We start from the raw sequence: 22,271 nt of genomic DNA, 5'->3' as shown, positions 1-22,271 counted from the left end.
AAGATATATGCACCTCTATATTTACCACAGTGTTATTTAAAACAAATGGCAAGATATGAAAGCAACCTAAGTGCCCATTAATACATGATTGGATAAAGATGTGGTACATACTATATACAACAGCCATAAAAAAAGAATGACATAGCCCTAACCAGTTTGGCTCAGTGGATAGAGCGTCGGCCTGCTGACTGAAGGGTCCCAGATTCGATTCCGGTCAAGGGCATGTACCTTGGTTGTGGGCACATCCCCAGTAGGAGGTGTGCAGGAGGCAGCTGATTGATGTTTCTCTCTCATCAATGTTTCTATCTCTCTATCCCTCTCCCTTCCTCTCTGTAAAAAATCAATAAAATATATTTTTTAAAAAAGAATGACATATTACATTTATGACAACATAGATAGATGGACCTAGAGGATATTATGCTAAATGAAATAAGTCAGACAAAGAAAGACAAATACCATATGATTTCACTTATATATGGAATCTAAAGAGCAAAATGAATGAACAAACAAAACAGAAACAGACTCATAGATACAGAGAACAAACTGATGGCTGCCAGAAGGGAGTGGGTTGGAGGTCTGGGTGAAAAAGATGAAGAGGTTAAGAAGTTCAAATTGTCAGTTTCAAAATAGTCATCAGGATGTAAAGTACAGCATAGGATATATAGTCAATAATATTTTAATAACTATGTGATGACAGGTGAGTACTAGAATTATCAGGGAAATCATTTAGTAAATTATATAAATGTCTAATTATGATAAGCAATTAGACAGACATGAACAAAGCAATGGAGATGGGCCAGGTACTAAAGGTCACCAGGGCAGAAAGCCTCAGTTGCTTATTATAGAGTGGGATCTCAGCCCCCTAGCATATCTCTGGTCATTCAACTGGGACCCCCAACCCCCACCTTTCATATTGCTGGTCATTCCATTTCCAGCGGTTCTCAACCTGTGGGTCGAAGCCCCTTTGGGGGCTGAACAACCCTTTCACAGGGGTCGCCTAAGACCATCAGAAAACACATATATAATTACATATTGTTTTGTGATTAATCACTATGCTTTAATTATGTTCAATTTATAACAATGAAACTGGGGGTCACCACAACATGAGGAACTGTATTAAAGGACCGCGGCATTAGGAAGGTTGAGAACCACTGGTTTAGACCCTCTGACCTTTCCTCCTTAGAGATCACGTCTAAGCCTTAGTTGTATCTCAGCTCCAGGCTCAGCAAAGCATCAACACCTGACAAGTGATGCCAAGGTTGACCTCAGGAAGAGCTGCATTGAATAATGACCCTGGCACTGACCAATCAATCAGTGGAGACCCCAACCCTGAAAGGGCACACCTGGAAAGCTGCTGAATAGTCTATTGAGAGCTTCCCCTGGGACCTCCCCTAAAATCTCCACCCTTAAAACCCTTAGATCAGCGGTTCTCAACCTGTGGTTCATGACCCCTTTGGGAATCTTTTTAAAATCCTGATTTCTGGGCCTCATCCTCCAGAAATTCTGTTTCTTTGTTATGGGGTGGGGCCACAACATTAGTAACAAAGAAACAGAATTTCCGGAGGATGATTCCCAGGTGATTCTAATGTGCAGCCAATGTTGAGAACCACTGGACTAGATAAATAGGCTGTGCTGCTACTCCAGGTATTGTGCCTGCCTATACAACCTACGGGCACCTGCTCTTGAGAACTATTAAAAGTCTTGTTTTCACCATACTTCTGTCTCCAGTCCATTATTTTAATTCAGACAGGTGAGCATTTCTAATACAGATGATGGATATTTTCTGTTTGCTACTAGCTCATATTCTTCCCTGCCCTGTTGCCCAGGAAGGCTAATCTTATCATCTACATTAAGAGATTTATTTGCCCTCTGGCTTCCTGTTGGGTTGTGTCAATGGGGTAGGATTAGCAAGAGGGAAGAAGGATGAGATTTAGACATTTATTCCCTTGTGTCCTTCCCTGCAGGCCACTGAGGGCTGGCTGCATCCATCAGACCGAATTCTCTACTCCTGTAATGCAAATTTCTCTTAATAGCCATCAATTACTGCACAATGCCTTGGGATTTCCCCAACCCTGCCTATACTTTTGTAAATATGGCCTTGTTACACTCTTCTCAAGTTATTCTAAATTCAGTGTGTCATCTGAAGCCTATTGGGGACTTGATGGATATCGTAAAGGGTAGCAGGATTGGCACCAGAAAAGAAACTCTCAAAGTAGGAGTCGAGGACCGGGTTGGTTACACTTTGAAAAGCTCCGGGATGACCTCGTTGTGAGGGGAAAATGGGGCTTGGGGAACACATGGCAGAAAGTGGCATCACAATGACTCAAGTTATCATGAATGTCAGTCTTGTATGAGGTGCAGGTGAAAGCACTGAAAAAGCAAGTAATGCAGTCCCACTCATTGCTGTGGCAATAAGAGTGTTGTAACATTTGTAGAATCCCTCGCTTAAGACAGCCAGAGAGAGACACACACGCACAGGAAAAGGAAAATATTACAAGTTGTGAATCGCACCTCCAATAAAAGAAAAGAACAACTGCAGTGATTTTTCTCTGAGTATAATAGTTGTTAAAGAACAAAATTCAACCGAGCAAATTTGTGATAGACTCACATTTCTCTGGAATGTGATTACTAAACCCACCCATCCCTGGAATGGCGAGGACTCACTGACCTTTCCGTGGAATGAGATTACTAAACCCACCCATCCCTGGAATGGCGATGATTTACTGTAAATGTGATATGGCCCCACCCCAGAAGGAACACCTTGTATGGACATATGCATTGACTAACCAACCAGCTCTCGCCAAGCACCCCAAGCCCTTGTGCCTTCCTCATTCTCCTTAAAAAGAGTTCTAATCGCTGCACGGGCTGCTGCTCTCCCTTTTCGAGACAGCCCGGCAGGTCTTTCCTCTGATAAAGCTTGTGTCACCTGATTCTGGCCTCCGACTGATCTTTCAATTTGAAGATCCAATTGGCTCATAAGCTATTCGTGAATTGGACAGCATCCCATGTAGCAACCAGAAGGGTGCTCCAAGGGGTTGTACAAAATGGAAAGTTTTTACCAGAAGAAGAGTGGGCAAGAGGGCTACTAACAAAAGAAAAGAATGGATTGTTTTTAGACCAGGACATCAACTACTAGGGGGAAGGGAATGGCAACCATTTTCATCATATGGATTTCCTGCTATTTCTATTGGGGTTAGAGAGGGCCCATGTGACAGGTGATATCATGGTGTTGACCAAAAAATTCCAGACTTTTTGATTAAATGTCTGGGAGAGGTTGAAGCAGCAATTAGGTCAGGTATTAAATCTAGGTTTGGTAGCATTAGCTTTAACACAAGTGACTCCATTTTGGGCTAGTGTTTTTCTTTCACATCACCATACTATTACCTCCATCCTATCACATAGCCGTGTAGTGACCATTTATTTTTTTCATGATGAGAACATTTGAGATCTACTCTTTTAGCAACATTCAAATACAAGATGTAGCATTATTAGTATAATTGCATCGCTACACATTACAACCCCGAAGTTGTTAATCTGATAACTGTACGTTTGTGCTTTTTTTCAGTTGAGCTCACTCTCTATTCCACCTCATTTTGTGGTCTTTCCTTCCTTCCTTCCTTCCTTCCTTTCTTTTTTTTTTTTTTTTTTTGGTCAAAGGCAAACAACAAAAACTGAGCAAGTAAGGAGGTTGATTTTATTCAGGCTATTGCAATAGGGAAAACTACCCACATTTGAAAATCAGAATGTCTCTGCAGGGTGGTTTTGTTTTAAAATTTTATAGGGAAAAATAGGCGAGTTATAGGTGGGAGGATTGCACATTTGGGATTATTGCTGTAATCAGGGGAGTCTGTTAGCTGAACAAGAAATGTTTACCTCTGTGTCTAGATGGTTTGTTGGAAAGGGGACAATATTTCACCTACTCATTTATGAGACAAAAGAATGGGAATTTGGAGGGGTTGTGTCTGGCCTTGCTATAGGTAAACAAGCTGATCATCAGCGAGTCTTATCCATGTCACCTGGGAAAGGAGGTTCTTTGCGGTAGTAAGTCATTCCTGAAACATGGTTTTCCAACAGCACAGGTAAAGTTCAATATTGTTACTCTGCTCTATTTGAAACACAGATACAAATGTCTGCTTTACTCTAAGACATCTTACTTGTCTTCAATTAAAACATTATTTTATTTTTTGAGCAGTGGTTCTCAACGGAGAACATTTTGTAGTGCTGGAGATTATTTTGTCGTGTCACAACTGGGTTTTGGTAGGGTGCTACTGGCATCTAATGGTGGAATCTGAAAATGCAGCTAAACATCTCAAAGGCGCAGGAGAACCTCCCACAGAATGAAATGGTCACAAATTCGTACCTATCAATAGTCGCTTTAGCCCTGACCCGTTTGGCTCAGTTGGCTCAGTGGATGGAGTGTCGGTCTGCGGACTGAAGGGTCCCGGGTTCGATTCCAGTCAAGGGCGTGTACCTTGGTTCCTGGCACATCCCAGGTCAGGGGTGTGCAGGAGGCAGCTAATCAATGTTTCTTGCTCATCTGTTTCTAACTCTCTATTCCTCTCCTTTCCTCTCTGTAAAAAAATCAATAAAATGTATTTTAAAAAATAATCACTTTAATGTTTCAATCAAAATACATAGGGTAGATACATAGGGTAGCACTGGCCAGCATGACTCAGTGGTTAGAGCATTAGCCTGTGCACTGGAGGGGTCAGGTTCAATTTCAGACAATGGCATGTATCTTGATTGCATCCTTGATCCCTGGTCCTGGTTGGGGTGTGTATGGGAGGCAACCAATTGATGTGTCTCTCTCACATCAATGTTTCTCTCTCTCTCTTTCTCCCCCTCCCTTCCACGCTCTCTGAAAAAACAATCAATGGGAAAATTCCTTGGGTAAGGATTAACAAAAGACAGAAAGAAAGAAAGAAAGAAAGAAAGAAAGAAAGAAAGAAAGAAAGGCCCATATATATGCTCTTTACAAGAGACCCACTTCAGAATGAAAGATACACACAGACTAAAAAGTAAAGGGATAGAAAAAGATATTTCATGCAAATAGAAAAAAAGCTGGGGTAGCAATAATTATACCTGACAAAATAGACTAAAACAAAGGCTATAGTAAGAGACAAAGGACACTACACACTGATAAAAGGAGCAATCCAACAGAAGGACATAACTTTGGTAATCATTTATGCACCTACATAGGAGCACCTAAATATGTAAAGCAAATCTTGATGGACATAAAAGTAATAGAGTCACAGTAGGGGATTTTAACACTCCATTGACATCACTGGGTAGATCTTCTAGACAGAAAGTCAACAAGAAAACAGTGGCCTTAAATGACACACTAAGTCAAATCAATTCAATTGATATCCTCGGAGTATTGCACACCAAAGCAGCAGAATGGAGATTCTTTTCTAGTGCACATGGAACATTTGCTAGGACAGACCACATATTAGGACACAATACAAGTCTCAGTAAGTTTAAGAAGATTGAAATCACACCAAGCATCTTCTCTGAAAGATGCTATGAAACTAGAAATCAAACACAAGAAATAAAAACTGAAAAAACACACAAAATCATGGAGGCTAAATAATACTGAATAATGAATGGGTTAATAATGAGATGAAGGAATAAATCAAAAGGTACCTTGAATCAAATGAAAATGAGAACACAACAACCCCAAATCTATGGGACACAGTGAAAGCAGTCATGAGAGGGAAATTCATAGTATTACAGGCCTACCTCGGGAAATAGAAGAAAACTCAAACATTCTATCTTTACACTTAAAGGAACTTGGAAACAACAACAAAATGAAGCCTAACGTGAGTAGAAGGAAGGAAATAATAAAGATCAGAGCAGAAATAAACAAAATAGAATCTAAAAAGCAATATAAAAGATCAATGAAACCAAGAGCTGGTTCTTTGAAAAGATAAATAAGATTGACAAACCTTTAACCAGACTCATCAGAAAAAATAAATAAGATTAGAAGCAAAGAGGAGATGTAACTATATGCCAACAAATTGGGAAATCTGGAAGAAATGGATTAATTCCTAGAAAGATACAATCTTCTAAAATTGAGTCAGGAAATTGGATTATACAGATTACAACTAGTGAAACTGAAGCGGTAATTATAAACTCCCAACAAACAAAAGTCCTGGACCAGATGAATTCACAGATGACTTTTACCAAACATTCAAGGAACCAATACCTATCCTTCTCAAACTATTCCAAAAATCTCAAAAGGAGGAAAAATTCCCATGCTCATTTTATGAGGCCAGAATTATCCTAGTTTCTAAACCAAATAAAGACACTACAAAGAAAGAAAATTATAGGCCAATATTTCTGATGAATGTAGATGCTAATATCTTTAACAAAATTTTAGCAAGTTGGATCCAGCAATATATAAAAAAGATCATATACCATGATCAGGTGAGATATATTACAGGGATACAAAATTGGTACAATATCCACAAACCAATAAGCATGATATACCACATAAACAAAATGAAGGATAAAACCCACATGATCATATGAATTCATGCAGAAAATGCATTTAATAAAATCCAGCACCCATTTATGATAAAACTCTCAGCAAAGTGGGAATAATGAGAACATATCTCGCCCTAACCAGTTTGGCTCAGTGGATAGAGCGTCGGCCTGCGGACTGAAGGGTCCCAGGATTGATTCCAGTCAAGGGCATGTACCTTGGTTGCAGGCACATCCCCAGTAGGGGGGTGTGCAGGAGGCAGCTGATCAATGTTTCTCTCTCATCAATGTCTCTAACTCTCTAACCCTCTCCCTTCCTCTCTGTAAAAAAAATCAATAAAATATATTTTAAAAAATTGAGGTATATTTATTATACCTCAATATAATAAAGCCATATATGACAAACACACTGTCAACATCATATTCACCTGGTAAAAACTAAATGTTTCCCTTAAGATCAGGAAGGACACAGGGATGTCTGCTTTAACCATGCATATTCAGTCCTAGCCACAGTAATCAGAAAAGAAGAAGAAATAAAAGGCATCCAAACTGGAAAGGAGGAAGGAAAACTGTCTCTATTCACAGGTGACATGATATTATATATAGAAAACCCTAAACACTCCACCAAAAAGCAACTAGATTTAATAAATGAATTCCATTAAGTAGCATAATATAAAATTAAAATCCAGAAATTGATGGAAACTAAGAAAACTTCCATTTACTATTGCCACAATAACAATAAAGCTACCTAGGAATAAATCTAACCAAGGAGGTAAAAGACCTGTACTCAGCGCCAAAACCGGTTTGGCTCAGTGGATAGAGCGTCGGCCTGCGGACTGAAGGGTCCCGGGTTCGATTCCGGTCAAGGGCATGTACCTGGGTTGCGGGCACATCCCAGTGGGGGATGTGCAGGAGGCGGCTGGTCGATGTTTCTCTCTCATCGATGTTTCTGACTCTCTATCTCTCTCCCTTCCTCTCTGTAAAAAATCAATAAAATATATTTTAAAAAAAATAAAAAAGACCTGTACTCAGAAAACGATAGGACATTGAAGAAAGAAATGGAAGAAGATGCAAAAAAGTATATGCTCATGAATTGGAAGAATTAACATCATAGTTCCTACTATCCAAAACAATCTATAGATTCAATGCAATTCCTATTAAAATATCCATAGCATATTTCACAGATCTAGAACAAATATCGTAAACATTTATATAGAACAAAAGAAGACCCTGAATAGTTGGAGGTATCACAATACCTGATATCAAACTATACTACAAGGCCATTGCAATCAAAACTGCATGGTACTGTCATAAGAACAGGCATAGAGATCAATGGAAAAGAACTCAGAGCCCAGCAATCAACCCATGCCATTACGGTCAATTAATATTTAACAAAAGAGGCAAGAACATAACAATAGGGAAAAAAAACAGTCTCTTCAATAAATGGTGTTGGGAAATTTGGATAGGTACATGGAAAAAAATGAAACTAGAACACCAACTGACACCATACACAAGAATAAACTCAAAACAGATAAAAGACTTCAATATAAGTTGTGAGACCATAAAACCATAAAGTATAGAAGAAAACATAGGCAATAAAATCTCAGACATCTCTTATACCAATATTTTTGCCAATATTATCTCCTAGGGCCAGGGAAATAAAGGGAAAAATTTAAAAATGGAACTACCACAAACTAAAAAGCTTCTGCACAGCCAAAGAAACCATCAACAAAATGCAAAGGGAATCCACTGTATGAAAGAACATATCTGCCGAGGATACATCTGATAAGGGGTTAATTTTCAAAATATATAAAGAACTTATACAACTCAACACCAGGAAGATAAACAATCTAATTTAAAAATTGGCAATGTCTCTCACTGCAGAAACAGCTGATTCTCATAGCCACTTGGCCTGGAGGTCAAACCCTCCCTGGTATTAGCTACAACAATCAAGGTTTATAAGACTGCGCACAAAGACCACTAGGGGGTGCACCAAGGAAGCATAACAAAATGCGGAGACAAAGAAACAGGACAAAATTGTCAATGGAAGATATAGAGTTCAGAACCACACTTTTAAGGTCTCTCAAGAACTGTTTAGAAGCCGCCGATAAACTTAATGAGATCTACAAGAAAACTAATGAGACCCTCGATCATATATTGGGGAACCACCTAGAAATTAAGCATACACGGACTGAAATAACGAATATTATACAGACTCCCGACAGCAGACCAGAGGATCGCAAGAATCAAGTCAATGATTTGAAATGCGAGGAAGCAAAAAACACCCAACCGGAAAAGCAAAATGAAAAAAGAATCCAAAAATGCGAGGATAGTGTAAGGAGCCTCTGGGACAGCTTCAAGCGTACCAACATCAGAATTATAGGGGTGCCAGAAGATGAGAGAGACCAAGATATTGAAAACCTATTTGAAGAAATAATGACAGAAAACTTCCCCCACCTGGTGAAAGAAATGGACTTACAGGTCCAAGAAGCGCGGAGAACCCCAAACAAAAGGAATCCAAAGAGGACCACACCAAGACACATCATAATTAAAATGCCAAGAGCAAAAGACAAAGAGAGAATCTTAAAAACAGCAAGAGAAAGAAACTCAGTTACCTACAAGGGAATACCCATACGACTGTCAGCTGATTTCTCAACAGAAACTTTGCAGGCCAGAAGGGAGTGGCAAGAAATATTCAAAGTGATGAATACCAAGAACCTACAACCAAGATTACTTTATCCAGCAAAGCTATCATTCAGAATTGAAGGTCAGATAAAGTGCTTCACAGATAAGGAAAAGCTAAAGGAGTTCATCACCACCAAACCAGGATTATATGAAATGCTGAAAGGTATCCTTTAAGAAGAGTAAGAGGAAGAAAAAGGTAAAGATACAAATTATGAACAACAAATAATGCATCTATCAACAAGTGAATCTAAGAATCAAGTGAATAAATAATCTGATGAACAGAATGAACTGTTGATTATAATAGAATCAGGGACATAGAAAGGGAATGGACTGCCTATTCTTGGGGGGGAAAGGGGTGTGGGAGATGTGGGAAGAGACTGGACAAAAATCGTGCACCTATGGATGAGGACAGTGGGTGGGGAGTGAGGGCGGAGGGTGGGGTGGGAACTGGGAGGAGGGGAGTTATGGGGGGGAAAAAAGAGGAACAAATGTAATAATCTGAACAATAAAGATTTAATTAAAAGAAAAAAAAATAAAATAAAAATTGGCAATGAACCTGAATAGACACTTCTCCAATGAGGACATATAGATGGCTAATAGACGTATGAAAAAATGCTCAACATCACAAATCCTCAGAGATTTGCAAATTAAAACCACAATGAGGTATCACTTCACACCTGCCAGAATGGCTACCATGAATAAACCAACAAACAAGTGTTGACAAGGATGTGGATAAGAGGGAACCCTTGTGCACTGCTGGTGGGAATGCAGACTAGTGCTGTCACTGTGGAAAACAATATGGAGTTTCCTCAAAAAATTAAAAATGGAACTGCCTCTTGACCCAGAGACCTCATTTTTGGGAATCTATCCTAGTAATTCTGAAACACCAATTCCACCAAATATATGCATGCCTATATTCATAGCAGCGTTATTTATAATAGCCAAGATCTGAAATAGCCCAAAGTGCCCATCAGTAGAGGAGTGAATAAAAAGTTGTGGTACATTTATAAAATAGAATACTACACATTGGTAAAAATAAAAGAAGGAAATCTTACCCTTTGCGGCAGAATGGATGAACCTGGAAATTATTATGCTAAGTGATATAAATCTGTCAGAGAAAGATAAGTACCTATAATGTCACTTATATGTGGATTTACCAAACAAAATAAACTGTCAAACAAAATAGAAAAAGAGGCATGGATACATGGAATAGACTGACAGCTGTCAGAGAAGAGGGGGGAGGACGTACGGGATAAAAGGTGAAGGGATTAGCCAAAGAACATATAGATATAACCCACAGACACAGATAACAGTGTGGTGATTGTCAGAGAAAGGGCAGGGGCAGGGGCTGGGTGGAGGTAGGCAAAGGGGATGAAATGGGGACATATGTAATAGTGTCAATAAATTAAGAAAGTTAAACGGATCCAAATGTTGGGGAGGCAGGGGGTGGTAAAATCGCTTCTCACCTTTCCATTGGGAAAGAACCAGGCTTTAAAGGTTGGGCAAAAATGTCTGAAAAAACTAAATTTATTTTGAGGTGCAGAAAAAAAGCAGGCTCAAAAAACTTTAAAATGCAACTTGATTTCCCCCTTGGGATTATTGATCATTACTCATTTGTTTGTTACCTATTATTTAAATCACTACAGCTGAACTTGGATTTTTATATGAAGTTTGTCAAATTTTAGTTATAAAAATTCAGGGAAGGAAGAACCTCAGATATTAGTTGAGAAACAGAATAAGGTAGGAAGCAAACTTTTCATAATGGGCTACATAGTAAACATCTTAGGCTAGGTGGGACTAAAGAAAAACTCATTTCTCACTGTGTCTCCTTTAATGTCATACTTAATACTTCTTCTTATCTTCAAAATTGATTTTAAGAGAGAGGAAGGGAGAAGAAAGGAGGAGGAGGAGGAGGGGGAGGAGGAGGAGAGAAACATCAACTTGTTATTCCACTTATTTATGCATTCATTGGTTGATTCCTGTATGTGCCCTGACCAAGGACCGAATGGCAACCTTGGCATATTGGGATAATACTCTAACCAACTGAGCAACCTGGCCTAGGCCAGTACTTCACTTCTGATACTCTAGCCACAGATGTGTGTGTGTGTGTGTGTGTGTGTGTGTGTGTGTGTGTGTGTGTGTGTAGGGGGATTCCCACCACACCAAACAACTATCAGATTTATCAGATTTTCTGGATATCAGCTGGGTGTCCTCCCATTTAACTCTGTCTGACACTACCTACCCAGAGATAGCATCTCTGACAGGTTATGGGCCTAGTCTCAAAAGACTGCTCTTCCCCTCCCCCCAACCCCCTGCCTCCATTACCCACTTCAAATGCCAATGGCAAGTCCAGGTTGTCACCTGTATTTCTGACAGCTGTACATTGGAGGCTCCCTCAGCCCCCTCCTTGGTTTGATTTTGCTGGAGCAGCTCACCGAACTCAGGAAAACTGGTTACTTACTAGATGAGTTCTCTATTACAAAGGACACTAAGGGATACAGCCAGATGAAGAAACACATAGGGCTGGGTTCAGAAGGGTCCTGAGCACAGGAGCTTCTGTCCTGTTGAGTTTGGAGCACGTCACCCTTCCAGCCCTTAGAGGTGTTCTTGTTCACCAACCCAGAAGTTCTCCAAACTCCATTCTTTTAGGATTTTGTGGAGGCCTCATTGCATAGGTGCAATCATTTCAATCATGGGTCATTGAAGATTGAATCACCCTCCAACACCTCTCCCCCACCAGTTGAGATATAACTGACATATAACATTGTGCCAATTTAAAGTGTACGTGTTGATTTGATATACTTACATATTGAAAAATTATTGCCATAATAGCATTAGATAACATCACCATACATCTCATAAATGCCTTTTTTAAATGTGTGTGGTAGTGAGAACACTTAAGATCTACTCTCTTAGCAACTTTCCAACCCACTAATCACATATTGGTCCTTACGGAAATCAGACACTTAGTCAAGAGTTGTGTCCCAGGAACTAGGGACAAAGACCAAATAATTGTTATTGTATCATAGAGACAATAACAATTGTTCACCAACCCAGAAGTTCTCCAAACTCCATTCTTTTAGGATTTAATGGAGGCCTCAGTTCCTAGGCCCTCATTCATACAGGCTTTCTCCCCACCACATTCTTAAAGATTACATAGAACACACCTCAGAAAATAGGTACTTCTGCTTAGAAAGACTGTTCCCTTCCTGAAGCTGTCTTTTAGTTGGTACAGAAATAGCTTCAAACCCAAGAAAGCATTGATTGAAAGATCTGTATTCAGAACTTCTGCTGCCGGTAATTGTAGATTGGGAAATTTGGACCAACCCTCCAGCTGAAGATAATGAAGTCTGATGCCATGTACATTAAAAAGTGTAACTTAAAGCACCAAAGATTTCAATGCTAGTAAGAAGTCACTGCAGTGGAATCTGCAAAAGTTGAGCCCTGGCTGGGTACCTCGGTTGGTCGGGATATTATTCTGATGGACCAAGGTTTGGGGTTTAATCCTCAGAAAATCTGGTCTGAGCACATGCAGGAATCAACCAGTGATTCCTGGGTGGAATAACAAATTGATGTGTGTGTTTCTCTCTCTCTCTCTCTCTCTCTCTCTCTCTCTCTCTCTCTCTCTCTCTTCCTCTCTCTATCTAAAAAAAAGAAAAATAAAGTTGAACCCATAGACCCAGGGGCAGGTGGTAGGGAAAATGGGAAGATGTTTTTCAAAGGTACAAACTTCCAGTTAGAGATGAATAAGTTCTGGGGGTGTACTGTCTACAGTATGGTTACTATCCTATATAATAAAAGCCTAATATGCTAAGTGTCTGGTCGTCAATTCAACCAATCAAAGTGTAATATGCTAATAATATGCTAAGGCCTCTAAACCACTTGCTATGATGTGCACTGGCCACCAGGGGGCAGATGCCCCAACCGGTAGGTTAGTTTGCTGCTGGGAGCCCTCCTGTGGTCCCTCCCCAGCTGGCCAACCTCCTGTGTCTCTCCCCGGCCCTGATTGTGCACTGGTGGGGTCCCTCTGCCTGGCCCGCACTCTCTTGCAATCTGGGACCCCTAGGGTGATGTCAGAGAGTCAGTTTCAGCCCGATCCCGCAGGCCAGGCTGAGGGACTCCACTGGTGCATGAATTCGTGCACTGGGCCTCTACTAATTAATACTGCATTGTGTACTTGAAAGTTGCTAACAGAGTAGATCCTAAATGTCTCTCCTTAAAAATAAAACGTGATCATGAGACGTGTGGAGATATTAGCTAATGCCATGGTGGTAATACTTTTGAAATACACCTTAAATTTACACAATGTTATATGTCAGTTACCTCTCAATAAAGCTGGGGGGAAATGGGGACTGGGAAAGCCAAAGGGGGGAAAATTACTGCCTGGAGACTAGGAGAGGATAGCGCTCCAGGCAGGTGAGCCAGATACTCTGGCTGAATTCTTCCTTGAGGTGGTCTAGAAGAGGCAGCTGAGTGACTAATATGAGATTTAGGTGTCTGCAGACTCAGGAATGAAGGGTATCTTGGGTTGATAACCCAGAGGAATATCTCTTAGAAACAGAGGAGAACTGGAAGCAATCCAATGGGTGTATGGACTACAGTCAGGTGTCCCACTACCTGGAAGGACCAGAAAAAGCTCATGTACCTACAGAACATTACTATCAGACAAAGTAGACTGTAATGCAAAAACACCTGCAGAGATAACAAAGGTAACTTTATAAACATAAAAGATTCAAGGCACCAGGAAGACATAACAATCTGGAATATTTGTACTCAATGGCCCATTGACTGAACTACAAGCAGAAATAGACAAATTCAGTACCACTCTGAGTGATTTTAACATACTTCACTCCATAAATGATACAACAAGAAGACAAAAAAATCAGTCAAAATAAATAAGCTTTAAACATGATTTAAAAACTTGACTTATATAGAAACTTGGGCATATATAGAAAATGCACTGAGTTGACAGAATTTCATATTTATCAAAATACGACATTTATTTTTCATGACAGACTATGTTCTAAGTTTGACCACAAGTGCTACAAAGGCAAGTCTCAATAAATTTCATAAGCCAGTCAATGAAGAAAAAATACCACATGATCTCACTCATTCATGGATAATAGAGACCATTATAAACTTTTGAACAATAATAGATACAGAGGCAGAGCTGCCTCAAACAGATTGTCAAACTGCAGCGGGAAGGCCGGGGAGGGTTGGGTGGCAGGAGGTAGGGGGGTAAGAGATCAACTAAAGGACTTGTATGCATGCGTATAAGCATAACCAATGGACATAAGACACTGGGGGATAGGGGAGGCTGGGGGACTGTCTAGGGCGGGGGGATAAAATGGACACATATGTAATACCCTTTGTAATACTTTAAGCAATTAAAAAAAAATAAAAAATAAATAAAAAAAAATAAATTTCAAAGGATTAAAATTATACAGGGTATTCACAATGCAATATATTATAAATCAATAACAAAAGCATAAGGAGATCCTACATATACCTGGACATTATGAAGGGCACTTTTATGTAACTCATGGATTAAATAAAAAATCTCAGTAGAATCTACTCAAATATATTTCTCTGTTTAGATTCTAGCACAAAGGAGAACAAAATAAAGAAAAAGATGATGACTCAAAGGGGAGGGTGAAATGAGCATTTATTTAATCAATATATTAATGTGGAGGCAAATGAGTTTTTACTACAAATTCACTAACATCCAATAATTATTCATTAAATTTTACTAGTACTTAATAGAAACATATATATTAAATTATCTCACATATCCCAATATATGAGAAATATTCCCAACATCACTATTAAGTGTGTAATTAATATTACCCTGCCTATTTTGTAGATGGTGAACTGAACTCAGAGTTAAGTTAGCTGATAAATGACAAGTAGTAAAACACAGAACTGCAGAATTTAATACAAGGCTATTTGACTAGAAAGTCCATCATTAACCACTTTGCTAGAAGAATTGAATTATGGAAGAGTAATGATTTCTGGCATACACAGTATTTCATGCCCTTTGACTCATCTAGAAGCTCACACCCAAGGCAGATGACAGAATCATGAAAAGGAACCTGTTCTAGAGATGAACTTCCTTAAAGCTCCCTTTATGTCTCTATTCCTCAGGCTGTAGATGAAGGGGTTCATCATGGGAATGACTACTGTGTACATCACTGAGGCCACTGCCCTGCTCCTGGAGGGGAGAGAGGATACAGAACTAAAGTAGACTACAACACAAGTCCCATAGAACAAGAAAACAACAGTCAGGTGAGACCCACAGGTGGCAAAAGCTTTATACTTTCCACCAGCTGATGGGATTCCCAGGATGGAGGAGACAATTCGAGTGTATGAGAAAATGATCCCCAAAGGGGACCCACACCCAAAAGGCCGGTCACTAAATATGAAAGGATGTTATTGGTGAGGGTGTCAGAACAGGCAAGTATGAGGATCTGAGCGAGGTCACAGAAGAAGTGGGGGATTTTCAAATCTGTGCAGAAGGACAGATGCAACACCATCAGACTGTGGAGCAGGGCATTTATAAAGCTAATGAGCAAGGAAAGAAGAACCAGCAGACCACAACGGCATGGGTTCATGATGACCGTGTAATACAGAGGGTGGCAGATGGCCACATAGCGGTCATAAGCCATCACAGTGAGGAGCAAATTGTCCATACACATAAAAAATAGGAAAAAATAGACCTGAGTGAGGCAGCCTACGTAGGTGATGGCCTTGTTTTCTGTCTGGATGTTCACGAGCATCTTGGGGACTATCGTGGAGGTGAAGCAGATGTCAGTGAAGGACAGGTTGGAGAGGAAGAAGTACATGGGCGTGTGGAGGTGGCAGTCAGAGCTGACCCCTAGGATGATGAGCAGGTTTCCAAGCACAGTGACCAGGTACATGGTCATAAACAGCCCGAAGAGAAGGGGCTGTAGCTCTGGGTCCTCTGAGAGGCCCAACAGGAGGAATTCTGCTACCTCTGTTTGGTTTTCTGATTCCATGTTATGGATGAGTCTGCTGGAAAATGGAGGCATGAGTTACAATGAAACAGACATCGCTTGTTTGACACAAGTCGTGAGCTGTGCCTTAAATTCTAGTAATATTTAAACAATTCTCCCCTTCAGGCTTCTCTACTCATTCCTTCCTTCACCAAGTAATTTTTGAGTGACCTGTATGCATCATATATTTTTCCAATAGTATAATTAAAAAAATGAAAACAAGCGCTGTTTTATTTTATTAAGGAACTGTGATGGTCTCATGCCATTTTAAAATCTAGGATTAAATTCTAGTAGTTTCTTCTTACGGCACCAAACCTAGTTAGATGACTTAATTTTCTCAGAGAATATTACTGCCCTCCAAGCAGTCTTTTATTAAAAATTGATTTTAGAGAGAGGGAGAGAGAGAGAGAGAGAGAGAGAGAGAAATATAGATTTGTTGTTCCACTTATTTATGCATTCTTTGGTTGTTTCTTGTATGTGCCCTGACTGGGGATCGAACAAACAACCTTGGTGTATCAGGATGACGCTCTAACCAACCAAGCTATGCAGCAGGGCTCCTCTGAGCACTCTTGAGTTCATTCAAACCCTAGCATCTTTGCAGAGAAATCTTCCCAAAGGAACCAGTGAAGTCCAGCACATCCTCATGGATCACTTCAGGGGCATTCTATCCAATAAACGCCCAAGTCCTCACTCTGGCAGTCAGGATCCTGCATCATCTGGCCCCTGTAATAGTTATACATGAGGTGATGTACTTTCAGCAATCGCCGCCTCCTAAAACTAACACTGCACATTGTGGTTGAGTCAATAAATTGTTAAGTGTGAATAATTCTAAGAGCTGGTATGCAAATACCAGCACAAAACATTATGGATGAAAATGTGTCATTTTCTGCTCTAGGCAAAACTGAAGTATTCATTTCAGGGTGTGTGTTTTGGAAAGACACATTCTTTTTTATTTCTTTATTATTATTTAGTAGGGAGCACATGTTCTTAGCATAAGTGAAGGAAGACTGGAATGCATGGAGTGTTGAGAAAGCAAAGGAGATGAGTGAGCATTTTTTTTTCCTGCCCTTGTACTGGAGGGAGAGGGAGAGAGCTGCTGAACTAACCCAGATTACATTCAGCCACTTTACAGGATCAAAGCTCATACGATGGTTTCTGAGGGAGGAAAGACATAGTCTATCGATGAGAGAAAGAAAAGAGGTTGAGCAATGTTCATAGGACATTTGTGTCCCTCAAATGAATAGGATGCTTTGCGCATTAGATAAGATAAGGTCTCACTACTAGGGACTTAGTGGATATTTTAGAAATATCAGCTATAATTATTGACATTGCTATTATTATTTTTTAATAACAACATAATTGCTATAGTAGGCTTTGTGGAAACTGTTGAGATTGGTTTAGGATATTTTTTTTCCCCTTCCCTGTCCTGATACACGGGCTGTTACCTGTTTCAACAGTCACTATTCCGTAAACATGAGTGGAGGTTATTTATTATACACTTGGAAATTTTAAAATTCAAGATAGAGACTTTATAATTTTTCTGTGCTAGAATGTTAAAAAGTTTCTGAAATAATTAAAATTGAATTACTATATGATCCAGCAATGCCACATCTGAGTATATATCCAAAAGAAGTGAAAGCAGGGTCTCAAAGAGATATTTATACACATGTTCACAGCAGCATCATTTACAGCAGCTGAAAGATGGAAGCAACCCAAATGCATACTGAAGATGAAAATGTGGACTATACATAAATATTTTCAGCCTTAAAGAGAAAGGAAATTCTGCACTAGACTGATAGCTTAGTTGGTGGAAGCACCATCCACATGCACCAGGGTTTTGGATTTGATCTCCGGTGAGTGCACTTACAGGAAGCAACCAATGAATGCATAAATAGGTGAAATCACAAATCTCTCTCTCTCTTTCTCTCTAAAATCAATAAATAAAAATTTAAAAAAGAAAGGAAATTCTGACACATGCTACAACATGGATGAACCTTGAAAACATTATGGTAAATGAAATAGACGAATTACAGAAAGACTAACACTGTCTGATTCCACTTATGTGACATACAGCAGTCAAATTCATAGATGCAAAAAGCAGAAGGTGGTTGCCGGGACCTAGGGGGACAGCAGAATGGGGACTTAGTGTTTTAGTTTTGCAAGATGAAAAGAGTTGTGGAGTTAGGTGGTGGTGGTGGCTAGACAATAATGGGAAGGTACTTAATACCACAGAACTGTCACTTCAAAATGGATAAAATGGTAAATGTTATGTTATGTCCATTTTTCCATGATTAAAAAGTCAATTAATTAATAAAAATGAATGAGCTTTTCTGGTTGCTTTAGTCATGCTCCTGTCCTTCAGGGTGCTTTGAGAAATCACACGCCCCTCACACTTCATGGATGTTCTTAGGGACACAGCCCCATCCTCACTTCTTTCTCACCCTCCTCCCTCAGCCAGGGAATCCTTCAGATCATGGATTAGTTAACATCATTTGTGGAAACTCAGATCTTACCTCCCCCTGTTCTTGGTAGGATCACATCTGCATTCAGTTTAGAAAGCTCTCGGTGAGTGCTGTCTCCTGGGAGAGTCCATGGCATACGCAAGGCTTAGATCCTCACCTCCTCTGTACCCCATTCAGCTTCAGGATCCTGGAAGTCTGATCCTTGGGCCCTTCCAGAGAGGCCAAAGGGATTACTGGGTGGGTGGGTCTCTGAGAACCTCCCAATTATTCTTAGGGATGAAGCAGTAGGGACCATCCATAGGGAGCCCTGGGGTCAGGGGTGAGAAAAGAATGAGCATCTCAGAGCTCTCAACACCCAGCTTTCATGCTCCACAAACCAGTGGGAAAAATAGACAAAGACTGACACATGGATTATTCTCAGGGGAGACAGCAATGACTTTGGCTCTGTGGCTGCCAGACTTCCGTGTACATCAGAACCATCCAAAGGGCTAAAACCCGGATGTCTAAGACCAACTCAAGAGTTGCTGACTGATCTGGGGTAGGGCCCAAGAGAAGCATAGTAACCTCTGTTTTGTAAAAACTGCTGTTTGAAATTTCCACTAGACATAGAAGGTTCTTTGTTCTGTGAATTAATTCTGCTATTATTGGCTTCTGTAAAACATGCTTGCTCTAATGATAGGGAAAATAAGCTTAGCTATCTGACCTTGCAAGCTGCTCTGCTGCTGTCCCTAGCTACCCCCCTACCAGATGTCTTCTAGTTGTCTGTACTCAAGGCTACCGAACTGCACTCAAGCCTACAGGCTTCCTGCGAGATACCTGCTTAGCATACATAGGGCTCTTTCGAAACTTGCAAAAGGGACCAGAAGTCCCATATTTAGGAGACAAAGACATTAGAAATGTATAAAGGAAAAACTTCCTCCATGATTGCGTTGCTCAGATTCTGGAAGCATTCCTCTGAGCCCGCTAGCATAATAAAAGACTCCAAATTAATTGGCTTATTAAGGCGTCCTATGTTCAGCTTGCTGATTTACAATATAACACAAGAATTGTCATTTCTAACAAGTACCCAGATGATGCGGAGACTGCTGGGGACGGGGCACCACACTTTGAGAACCACTGCTGTAGAAATTTCGGAGGCATGATGTAGGATTCAGCCACACCTGAATTTAAATCCTGTGCAGAGCCAAGGAAGAAAATCCTTAAATAGGCTTGAGCTTTTTGCTTTCTCTTATCTGTGTCATGAGAATGAGAATATAGTACTGACATTCCAGGAATGCACTTGAAAGAAAAAATAAACCACACAGCAGAGTGTGTGCACATTATTTACATTATTTATATCACTATTAACAGGACCTGAGAGGATCTTCCCCTAGAAGGGTGTGTGTTTGAGGGGATAAGGGGAAAGGAAAGGAAGATAGAGAAGGAGGAGGAGGAAGATAAGAAGGAGAAAGGGGAGAAGGAGGAAGCAAAAAGAGAGAGAACATCCATGAGACATCTGTGAGATGTGAGGAAAGAGGAATAGTTTGAAAATTCCATGAGGACCCTTGATCACATCAAGAAGCAAGTTGACCGACCTTCTTCCCTTGAATCTCAGTGTCACTTCTGAAGGATTGAGTTTCAAACCAGCATTGTGAGGACAGAGCAGCACAAGTCCTCTCCTGGCCTTTCTGGGAAATAAAGGGGTGCATCAGAGCAGCCTGGAATCCTTAGAAATTTTTAGAAATATTGATTCCTTTGAGAAGGGAATTGGTTTCTGCATTTTAGGGTCAGAGAAAGGGGCCGGTGGAGTCAGAAACAATTGCAAATGTGGTGCCAGTGGACTTGGAACTATGCCAAGTCGTTAATGAAAAATCAGGGGTAACTTTAAACAGCAATTCTCAAGCTTGACCATGCATCAGAGCCACCTGGCGGGTTTCTCAAAACACAGATTGTGGCTCTGGCCGGTGTAGCTCAATCGGTAAGCATCCCTCTGATTCACTAAGGTTGCAGGTTCAATCCCCTATCAGTATCAACCAATGAATGCATAAATAAGTGGAACAAGTAATCAATGTCTCTCTCCTCTCTCTCTCTCTTCTCTCTCTCTCTCTCTCTCTCTCTCTCTCTCTCCTCTCCTCTCCTCTCCTCTCCTCTCCTCTCCCCTCCCCCTTTTTCTCTCTTTGAAATCAATCAACAAATAAAAATTAAAATTTAAATAACAAACACAGATTGTTGGGCCCCACCCCAGAGTTTTAGCACATGTAGGAGAGGCCTGAGAAATTACATTTCTGAGAACTCCTCAAGTAATGCTGATTACGGCTGGCTGGCTGGGATGCTTAATTTTCAGGTTCCAGTGCAAAATAAAAAACAAGGGCCCCCTTGTTCAAAAATTTCAAGACAGTGACAACAGAGCATTAAACTAAGAGTGGGGTCCTCTGCAACTGCTCAGGTCGCAAGCCCGTGACCCCAACTCTGGCTGCTGGTCTGGGGACAATATTCAGAGTACCGTCGATTTAGATTTCCTACTTAATTACCCCGGGACTACCTCCAAGTGGGGATCATAATAATAAGTTGCCCCCTGTCCTCCAGAACTTACAAGGGATTTCTGTATCTCCAGGATTTCCCAACAGAATATCACTGAGGCCGAGTTTCTTCCTAGAATTCACGTGAATGTTGAAGACAAATTGGTCCTTGAGAATTTCAGGGAGACAGTCGTGCATTTTCCGGACAAGAATCTTTAAGAAGAGACAAGGTGTCTTTCTGGCAGGGGTGACTGTGTTAATGGGGAACAGGTAGTCTTTATAGCTTTTTTTTCTGCCCCTAGGGGCCTTATTTCCAAAGCTCCTCATTAGCCAAATTGTTCTCTCTTTATTCCAATCCTGCAGTAGAAGGAAGCGAACCACTGGCTTGCTAATTACCTGAGAGAGGGTAAGCAGGAGCCCTTTCCTCTCTCCTGCTTCTGTTCTGTTCCAGAGTGAAAGCTCACAGTCTGGGCTGATCAAGATGCCCAACAGCGAAGACAGTACCTTCACCAAGTACCACTCACTTTTCCAGACGGCAGTTTCCCAAACATCAGTCATTCCTGACCGTCTTCATGGTTGTTGCCAATACTCTCATTGACATGAAAGTCAACTCTTCATTGGTTCACATTTTTAACTCAGTCCAATCCAGCAAAGTGTGTGTGTGTGTGTGTGTGTGTGTGCATGCGCGTGCTGTTGATATTCAATTGACCCTTGAACAACACAGGGGATAGGGGCACTGACCTCCCACATGGTGGAAAATCCCCATATAAATTTTGAATCCCCCAAAATGTAACTACTGTTGACCAGAAGCCTTACTGGTAACATAAGCAGTTGATTAACACATGTTTTGTATGTCATCCTATCTAATAAGGAGGGAATATGCTAATTGATCCTCACGCCATTGCAAAGATGGCAGCGCCCACAGCCAATGAGGGAATATGCTAATTGACTGCACTGCCCTCAAAGATGGTGGCGCCCACAGCCACAAGATGGCTGGCAGGGGAGGGCAGTTGGGGGTGACTGGGCCGGCAGGGGAGAAGTTAGGCATCAATCAGGTTGGCAGGGGAGTGGTTAGGGGGTGATCAGGCTGGCAGGCAGGAGCAGTTAGGAGCAATCAGGCAGGCAGGCAG

The 22,271-nt window shown here is 40.7% G+C and overlaps 1 pseudogene across 1 annotated transcript; it reads right to left on the bottom strand.

Annotated features, from left to right (window-relative positions):
* Positions 1-15,246: 15,246 nt before the first annotated feature.
* On the bottom strand, positions 15,247-16,184 carry LOC308519553 (olfactory receptor 7D2-like; annotated as a pseudogene). Its single transcript has one exon. The product of its transcript is annotated as an olfactory receptor 7D2-like (transcript).
* Between the last annotated feature and the right edge of the window lie 6,087 nt (positions 16,185-22,271).

This window comes from Myotis nattereri (assembly GCF_964212035.1).
Source record: "Myotis nattereri genome assembly, chromosome: 5".
NCBI classification, from domain to species: Eukaryota; Metazoa; Chordata; class Mammalia; order Chiroptera; family Vespertilionidae; genus Myotis; species Myotis nattereri.
The sequence above is the reverse complement of the archived record's forward strand: the minus strand, read 5'-3'. Positions and strand labels throughout refer to the sequence as shown.